A 9,044-nucleotide genomic window follows, 5' to 3' on the forward strand; every position below is an offset into this window, starting at 1 on the left:
GGGCTCGTCACCAATCAATGTAGGCCGACAGCACGAATATAGTGTCCCATACCACCATAATCGGCTCACGAGTTTAGTTGCTCACTGGTCACTACGGGGAGGCTCGTCATCCCAGCGTAGGCCGACAGCTCGACCACGGTGTCCCATACCACCATGTCCGGCTCATGAGTCTTAGTGGATCAAGTACTATAGTTAATAGGATTTCACCGGTAAGTTCGGTACCCTAGATTCAAGCAGTAGCGTCCACACAAGGTTAACATACATCAGACAATCGGGTTACTTGACGAACTCGACTAGCACGAGCGCACGTTGAATTGAACGACATAGAGTGCACAAACACTCCGCATGGCCAAACCACTGCCGCCAACTCTAATACGGCTCGGGTTCGTCTAATACGTCCTACGTGGCGAAAGCAATCTCAACCACGAATATAGGGTCAATTACCGATTTCCTGGACTAAGGCATAGTCCCAAACACCTTACACTACTACAGATAGTCATATGGAATGTAAAACAGTAATGGAACAACCACTTAAATCATGGTACATACGCATCTGAAGAATATCAACTTAACATAAATGTAAGCATAAGTAATGCTTGAATTTAAATAACATGGAATGTAACTTGCATAAAGGAAATCATGCGCATCAATAGGAGTATTAAGAATCACTTCTCAACGCCCACAATTAGTGTAACAAATTACACTTAGATCATTCATGCATTTCTACAAAACACTTAGCATACATGGAACAACATACATGATGTATGTTGAAATACATGCACTTTGACAATTCCTTTTACCAAGGAGTTGTCATACATGCATCAAGCATACATACATGACAAATAATCATGGCAAACATAAGTGCATATTTTATACGTATACGGTACTTTATAAATACACAGAATACACAAATCTCAATATAGCACATGCATATCAGGAAAGCAATGTAAACACAACATTTGACATGTGAAATCTCATCCATAACAAGAATAAATCACTAACTGGCATTGAAAGCCTTGAAAACCATAACCTATACACTTAAAGTCTGCACCTTAAGCGAAGAAAGAACCACCGAACTGATTAGACGAGTTGCCTTCGTCAACGGCGATGGAAAACCCTAAAACAAGGATAGACATGAGATACAACAACACCAAGTCTAATCTAAGCTCTAACACAGATTAGGGTTAGGTTAACTTACCCCAAAAGAACTCAGAACCGTCAGAAGAACGATTCAAAGTGAAGGTTCAAAGATGAAGCAGAACAAGGAAGAAACCAAGATGATTCACCAACTTATCTCTCTCACTTCCTCTCTCTTTTCCACTCTCTTTCCAAGCTAGGGTTAGAGAAAATTCGTATGGAAAAGAGGGCTAGGGTTTAAGGACTATAAATAGGCCTATTCTTGATGAAAATAACCCTAGGGACAAGGTATACTTAGGTTATAACCAAAACATGCCTTTCTCGATCCAACGAAGCACTTCTGGTGGGCCTATAACCACGAAAGGTCGGACTTAAGCTCACTGACCATGGATCTAGGTCAGGCTGAGTTTTCGTACCGACCGGCTCTTCAGATCAGCCGCGGCGGACCACACTCAATTCAACGGTCACGGAATCTCGATCAGGTCCACAAGCACTAGGATATGCCTGGGCCAACTATCCTGATCAGAGGGCAAAATTGGGTCAGAATCCAACGGTCAGAATGCTTAAAATCGTCGCGCAAGCGACACGACTCAGATTTCATAAAAACATAATAAATATCCAACCGTTCCCAAACTCTTCACTTCGAACTCAAGAAATCGACCCAGAACATCAGATGGACTTGATTTTCGAGGTGATGGTCAAGCCCAACTCAGTGACCGCAACAGCCTAAGATCATCGCCATCGGACTTTCGACGAGCGGTCCAGGTCCAATCCAGATCTTCCAAAAAATCTCCAGAACAACTGGATTTAGCGATGGATCCCAGATTTCAGAGTAACGTAGCGCTCACTAATCTACACGTTTAGAGCCATGCAGATGCAGTTTAAAGTGATTGATGCGAAATTCACAAGCAATCGAGTAAAGCGCTAATTACCCCAAAACAACTACTTAAGGAAAGATTAGCACAAAAAATCCAAGGTCGTTACAGTTCCCCTGTTCACAGCAGAGTTTAAATAGGAAACCAAGTCGGGTCAGCACTAGCTGACCGACTTGGTTAGTTCGGTGCATGGCGGCTGTGTTCATGCACTGTACACATGCACTACCTAGTGGGGCACGCAGTGAGGTATTGAAGACAATCCGTTTTGTCCATCCATTTCCTCAGTTAATTTAAAGGGTTGAGACCTGGATTGAAGCATATTCAGAGATTATGTGGGCCCCAGATTACTGATTTATGGGCTGATTTAGCCGTTGGGCCACTTCCACAAGGATCCGAGATCTGAAATTCGACGTGTACAGTTAATTTGTGGTCCTCGGGCTATATATGAAGTTTCAAGTCGAACGAATGATGAGAACCCTGTGATCTTGCATTCTGGCCGACTTTCAGGACACTTGAGCTTCAGTTTCTTGGATTTCTAGTGTCGATCTTAGTCCCCTGGAGTCCGTCCCTTACCTTGGTAATCCTGGAGTGTCAAATTCATGCATTTAGCACCCTTTTTCAGTCCAAGCTTGTAAATACACCTTACATCACAAACACGATTAAATTGAGACGTTAAACAATACCATCTTCGTAAATCCAGGCAATAACTGGGGTCCGATATATAATATTTGACCCCCAACACAACCCCCAACCAGCATCTTGCTAGTCTCGAGCAAAGTATGCGAAAAATAAGTTGAGAATTATAGGACAATTTCTATGAACTCGAGTGAATTTTGCAAAGATACGAGAACGAGAATTCTAAGATTCATGAATGTTGGGCATTACTTTCTCCGGGACTCAAGCGCACGGTAAACTTCATAATTATGTTCAATGTATTAACCCATCAATTAGAAAAAAAATTAAACATTGAGTTCCATGGGTGTATAGTGTAACCTCGGCTTACCATCATTAAAATCCACTTCTCTATTTCAGGATATCATTGGTAACCAACAATAGAATTTATGATAACTAAGACTTAAACCAAAACTTACCTCACAGATCATTTCTTCATTCTTCTAGCTTTTGATTTTTCCATTAAAAGTAACACCAAGAAGGGAATCAAATCGTTACCTATAGGGAGCAAACCTATGGTGAAGACTGTACACCCAATCCTTTTCACATATCATCCATGGGGAATTAAATCTATACCTATAAGGAGCAAACCTATGGTGAAGATTATGACGGGTAAATTTTTCAGATTCCAAGCAGGTTCCTTAGATGTTTAGTGATTACCAAGTTATAATTCAATATCAAACTGAAACCTTAATGTGAAAGCGAGATGTGACATATGAAATCATGACTTAATCAATGTTTACATTTTCTAATTCTGGATTAACAATTTAAACTTAACTGTGAAATCTAACAGGTACTGAATCCAAGAGTCGTAAATTATCAACATCACATATCTTAATTCTGAATCAAAGATGGCAAAACAAAAACACTTGGAGTTCATAAAAGTTTCCAGAAAAATTTTAAAAATTTTCACACATTTTGCTCAAGACCATGAAAACACTGATTAGGCAACCTAATCTCCCACCCTCAACCTAAAATCTACATTGTCCTCAATGTAAAGGAAATAAGCATGCTATGCACATGAGACAGTGAAAGTAAAAGAGGAGTGATGCAAAGATAGTACCTGGATGAAAGAATCACGAGGCTTTCCAAAGATATCAGAGCAGGTTAGCACAAGAGAGAAACCAACAAAAGCAAACTATTCTAAGACAATGTATAAAGCAAACTATCCTAGTCCCATGAAAGCGATAAACCTACATATACCTTCATCAGACTAGGAGATCAATCCTGGTAAACAGGAGCAGTCAGAGGCATGAACATGTCCTCTAAATCAAATTTCTCGAAAAATGGTTTTAATCAATGTCCATTTACTTTAAACTCCTTGCCATTGTCAAGATCTCTTATCTCGACGGCCCCATGAGGATACGCAGTGATAATGGTAAAAGGGCAGGTCCAATAAGATCGAAGCTTACCTAGAAAGAGATGTAATCGAAAATTATACAAAAGGACTTTCTGACCAGGCGTGAATGATTTCCGTAGAATATGTTGGTCATGAAACGCCTTCATCTTGTCCTTGTAAATTCTCGAGTTTTTGTATGCGTCGTTCCGGATTTCTTCGAGTTCATTCAACTAAAGTTTGCGTAGCGAGCCAGCGTTGTCAAGATTGAAATTCAATTTTTTGATCGCCCAGTGCTTTATGTTCTAACTCCACAGGTAAGTGGCAGGCCTTCCCATAAACATGTCTAAAGGGAAACATTCCAATAGGAGTTTTAAATGTAGTACGGTAAGCCCATAAGGCATCGGTCAATCAGATTGACCAATCCTTACGGTCAGGGTTAACCGTTTTCTCCAAAATGTGTTTGATCTCCCTATTGAAAATCTCAACTTGCCCACTTGTCTGTGGGTGATATGGGGTGCTCACCTTATGAGAGATACCATATTTCTTCATTAAACTCTCGAATGGCCTATTACAAAAGTGTGAGCCCCCATCACTAATGATAGCTCGAGGCGTTCCGAATCGGGAAAGGATGTTCTCTTTTAGGAATTTAATGACCATGCGATGGTCATTATTCCGACACAGAATCGCTTCAGCCCATTTAGTGACATAGTCTATAGCGAGCAAAATATATAGATTTCTAAAAGATTGGGGGAATAGTCTCATGAAATCAATGCCTAAGCAATCAAATACCTCGATGATAAGAATGAGATTCAAGGGCATCATATTTCGACGAGACAACGCTCCCAATTTCTGACAACGCTCACAAGCTTTACAAAACTCATGAGTGTCCCTGAACATAGTGGGCCAGTAAAAGCCACACTGCAAAATCTTAGCCATGGTCTTTTTAGCAAAAAAGTGACCACCACAGGCCTGTGAGTGATAAAAGGAGATGACACTCTGATGCTCATTGTTTGGCACACATCTCCTCAGGATTTGGTCTGGGCAATATTTAAACAAATATGGATCATCCCAAAAAAAGTTGCGTACCTTGGTAAAGAATTTCTTCTTATCTTGTGCAGTCCAATGTGTCGGTATGGAACCTGTGGTAAAATAATTAGCAATATCAGCAAACCAAGGTGAATGGGAGACTCTGAACAGTTGTTCATTAGGGAACATATCATTGATATGGGTCGCCTCAAGGGAATCAGAGGTATTAAGGCGAGAAAGGTGATCGGCCACACGTTCTCTACTCCCTTTTTATCTTTAATTTTCAAATCAAATTCTTGTAGTAGAAGGATCCATCTTATCATGTGGGGCTTAGAATCATTCTTAGGAAGAAGATACTTGAGTGTCGGATGATCTGTGTAGATAATGATCTTAGATCCGATCAGGTAGGACCTAAATTTGTCCAAGGCGAACACTACGGCTAAAGTTCCTTTTCCGTAGTCGAGTAATTCAATTGGGCAGGATTTAGAGTCCTACTCGCATAATGAATGACGTAAGGCCTCTTATCTTTTCTCTGACCTAAAACCGCTCCAAGAGCATAATCAGAAGCGTCGCACATAAGCTCAAAAGGAAGGCTCCAGTCGGGTGGTTGTATGATGGGTGCACTAGTCAACATGTCCTTAAGCTTAGTGAAAGCTTCCTAACATGGCTCAGTCCAATCATATGATGCATCCTTTTGAAGTAGATTACATAAAGGAAGAGAGATGAGACTAAAGTCCTTTATGAATCTTCTGTAAAACCCAGTATGTCCTAAGAAGGATCACACGTCTCGTATGTTCTTGGGTGGAGGTAGGTTAGAGATAAGATCAATTTTTACCTTATCCACCTCGATTCCTTTGGATGAGATAATATGTCCAAGAACAATTTCCTTATGAACCATGAAATGACACTTCTCTCAATTAAGTACCAAGTTCTTTTCTTCACATCTTTTTAGTACACATTTAAGACTTTCTAAGCACTCACTGAAAGATGAATCGAAAATAGTGAAATCATCTATGAAGACCTTTAGATATTTTCCCACCATATCAGAAAAGATACTCATCATACATCGCTAAAAGGTGGCAGGGGTATTACATAATTTGCATGGCATCCTTCTGTAGGCAAAGGTGCCATAGGGACATATAAATGTGGTCTTTTCCTTATCCTCAAGGGAGATTTCAATCTGATTATAGCCCGAATACCTGTCAAGGAAACAGTAATAGGAATGACCAGCTAGCCTTTCCAAGATTTGATCAATGAAGGGCAAAGGAAAGTGGTCCTTCCTCGTGACGGTATTCAGCTTCTTGTAGTCAATGCACATTCTCCAACCAGTAGTAACTCTAGTTGGCACGAGTTCATTATTGGCATTGGCTACGATGGTGATCCCGGACTTCTTAGGAACCACCTAAGTTGGACTCACCCATTGACTATCGGATATGGGGTATATGATACCAACATCCAATAGTTTAATAATCTCGGCCTTAACCACTTCCCTCATGTTTAGATTTAGTCTACATTGTGATTGCCGAACGGTCTTCGCATTATCCTCAAAATATATGCGGTGAGTACAAATCGATGGGTCGATTTCCTTGAGGTCCGCTATCGTCCATCTAAGGGCTCCCTTATGCTCAATGAGAGTAAATATGAGCACACTCTCCTGTTCTTTCTCTAGATGGGCAGAGATCACCATTGGGTATGTCTCATCTTGACTTAAATATGCATATTTCAAATCAGAGGGCAAAGGTTTTAGGTCAAGCTTCCGTGGCTTGAGGTTAGACGGTAGAGGCCCTACATCGGTTTGTGGCAATTCTTCAAATTGTGGCCTCCACCGGTTAACTTCAAGTACCGGTGCAGTATTAAGCAAGGTACACGCCTCTCTAATTATGTCATCATCAAAATTATGGGAGTGGGCTAGACACATCTCTAGAGGGTCAGAGGATAAGGTCAGAGGTGTCGTATCTTCCACTAAAGGGTCAATCATGTTAATGTCGTGAAAATCATCATCATCCTCTAAGTTTCTGCCGTTATTGAAAAAGATGTTTGACTCCAATGTCATATTCCTAAAATACATAGTTATGACACCATTCCTGCAATTGATAATTGCGTTTGAAGTGGCAAGGATGGGCGACCAAGAATGACAGGAATCCGAGTGCTCATGTTATTGATGGGTTCGATGTTTAGGATGATAAAATTTACAGGGTAGTAAAATCTATCAACTTGGACCAACACATCCTCAATTATCCCTCTTGGTATACGAACAGAGCGATCAGCAAGTTGTAGTGTGGTTAGGGTGAGTTTTAATTCCCCCAAACCTAACTGTCTGTATACCAAGTAGGGAATCAAATTGACGCTCGCTCCTAAGTCAAGAAGTGCATGGTCAATTCGATGGTCCCCAATTACACATGATATGGTTGGGCTACTGAGATCTTTGAATTTTTATGGTACGTCTTACTTTAGGATGACACTCACTTTCTCGGTCAAGAAGATCTTCTTTTAAATATTCTGTCGTCGTTTGGTCGTGCATAAGTCTTTCAGGAATTTGGCATATGAAGGTATCTGTTTTATGACATCAAGTAGAGGAATGTTGACCTTCACTTGTTTCAACACCTCTAGGATATCCTGAGAGTTAGAGAGAGGTTTTGGTGCGACCAACCGTTGGGGAAATGGAGCAACTGGCTTTTCTAGAAGTTCCAATTCTAATTTTTGTGGGGCATCACTAGGTCCATCATTGTTGTCCTCTTCTGGTTCTTGAGGCTCTTCGGGCCTAACCGGAAGGGTTTTATCAATGATCTTTCCACTCCTAAGAGTGATGATAGATTTAGCGTGCTCCATTTGATTTGAAGAGCTAGGGTCACTTATTTCATATTGCAGTTTGGGATTGGAGAGAGGTTGAGTAGGAAGCATCCCCTTCCCATCACTTGTTAATTGTGACTCTATCCTTTGAATAGACGACGCAAGCGTTCCTAATGCTATGTCGACATCATGAAACGCTTGTGCCGAATTTTGATTAAGTAGCTCTTGTTCTCGAATATGTTTTTGAACTGGATCCTCTTGAGGTTTCCCTTGATTTTGAATTTGATTGAAGAAACCTTGAGGGGTAGCAGTTTGTCCATTTCTCCAACTAAAGTTTGGATGATTTTTCCAACCAGGATTGTACGTATTAGAGGTTGGTCCATTGAAAGATCTTTAATAAGTATTTACGGCATTGGATTGTTCATTCAACACTTCTCGAAAGGCAGGTATTGTAGGACAATTTTCAGTTGTGTGAATGTTGCAATCACAGATGCCGCAAACACTTTCATTAACCTTATCCTTCTTTCCTTCCATGGCCTCAAATTTTCTTATGAGCGTAGTCACTTTATACTTGAGATCATCCTCTTCTTTCAAGAGATACAATCCACCTTTCTCCTTAGATTGAGTCGGCCTAGACGTGGTGTTCGATTTTGGGTAATAATCCCATAATTGTGTTTTTTCAGCAAGACTATCGAGGTAATCCCATACCTCGTCGACATTTTTATTAATGAATTCTCCATTACACATTGTCTCGACCATTTGGCGCATGGAAGATGTCAGTCCATCGTAGAAAAAATTTGTAATGCGCCACGTTTCAAAGCCGTGTTGTGGGCATGAACTGATCAAATCCTTAAACCTTTCCCAACATTGGTAAAATGTTTCATCTTCCTTCTGGGTGAAGTTCATGATTGCTTTTCTAAGGGTAATCGTTTTATGATGTGAAAAAAATTTCTTTATAAATTCTCTCTGCATATCATTCCATGTGCCAATGGATCTAGGACGCAGTGAATGTAACCACGTCTTAGCCTTTTCCTTCAAGAAAAAAGGAAAGAGTTTTAGCCTGACTGTGTCCTCAGACACATTTTGAAAATATAACGTAGCTATGATCTCATCAAACTCTTTCAAATGTAGATATGGTTCTTCAGATTCAAGGCCATGGAACTTAGGAAGGAGTTGGATAACCCCTGGCTTGATGTCCATATGTC

The 9,044-nt window shown here is 40.5% G+C and overlaps 1 non-coding gene across 1 annotated transcript; it reads left to right on the forward strand.

Annotated features, from left to right (window-relative positions):
- Window positions 1-8,656: 8,656 nt before the first annotated feature.
- Window positions 8,657-8,763, forward strand: LOC131222030 (small nucleolar RNA R71). The gene has a single exon (XR_009159739.1). It is a non-coding gene; the product is annotated as a small nucleolar RNA R71 (small nucleolar RNA).
- The last annotated feature ends 281 nt before the right edge of the window (window positions 8,764-9,044 follow it).

Source organism: Magnolia sinica, chromosome 12 (assembly GCF_029962835.1).
Source record: "Magnolia sinica isolate HGM2019 chromosome 12, MsV1, whole genome shotgun sequence".
NCBI classification, from domain to species: domain Eukaryota; kingdom Viridiplantae; phylum Streptophyta; class Magnoliopsida; order Magnoliales; family Magnoliaceae; genus Magnolia; species Magnolia sinica.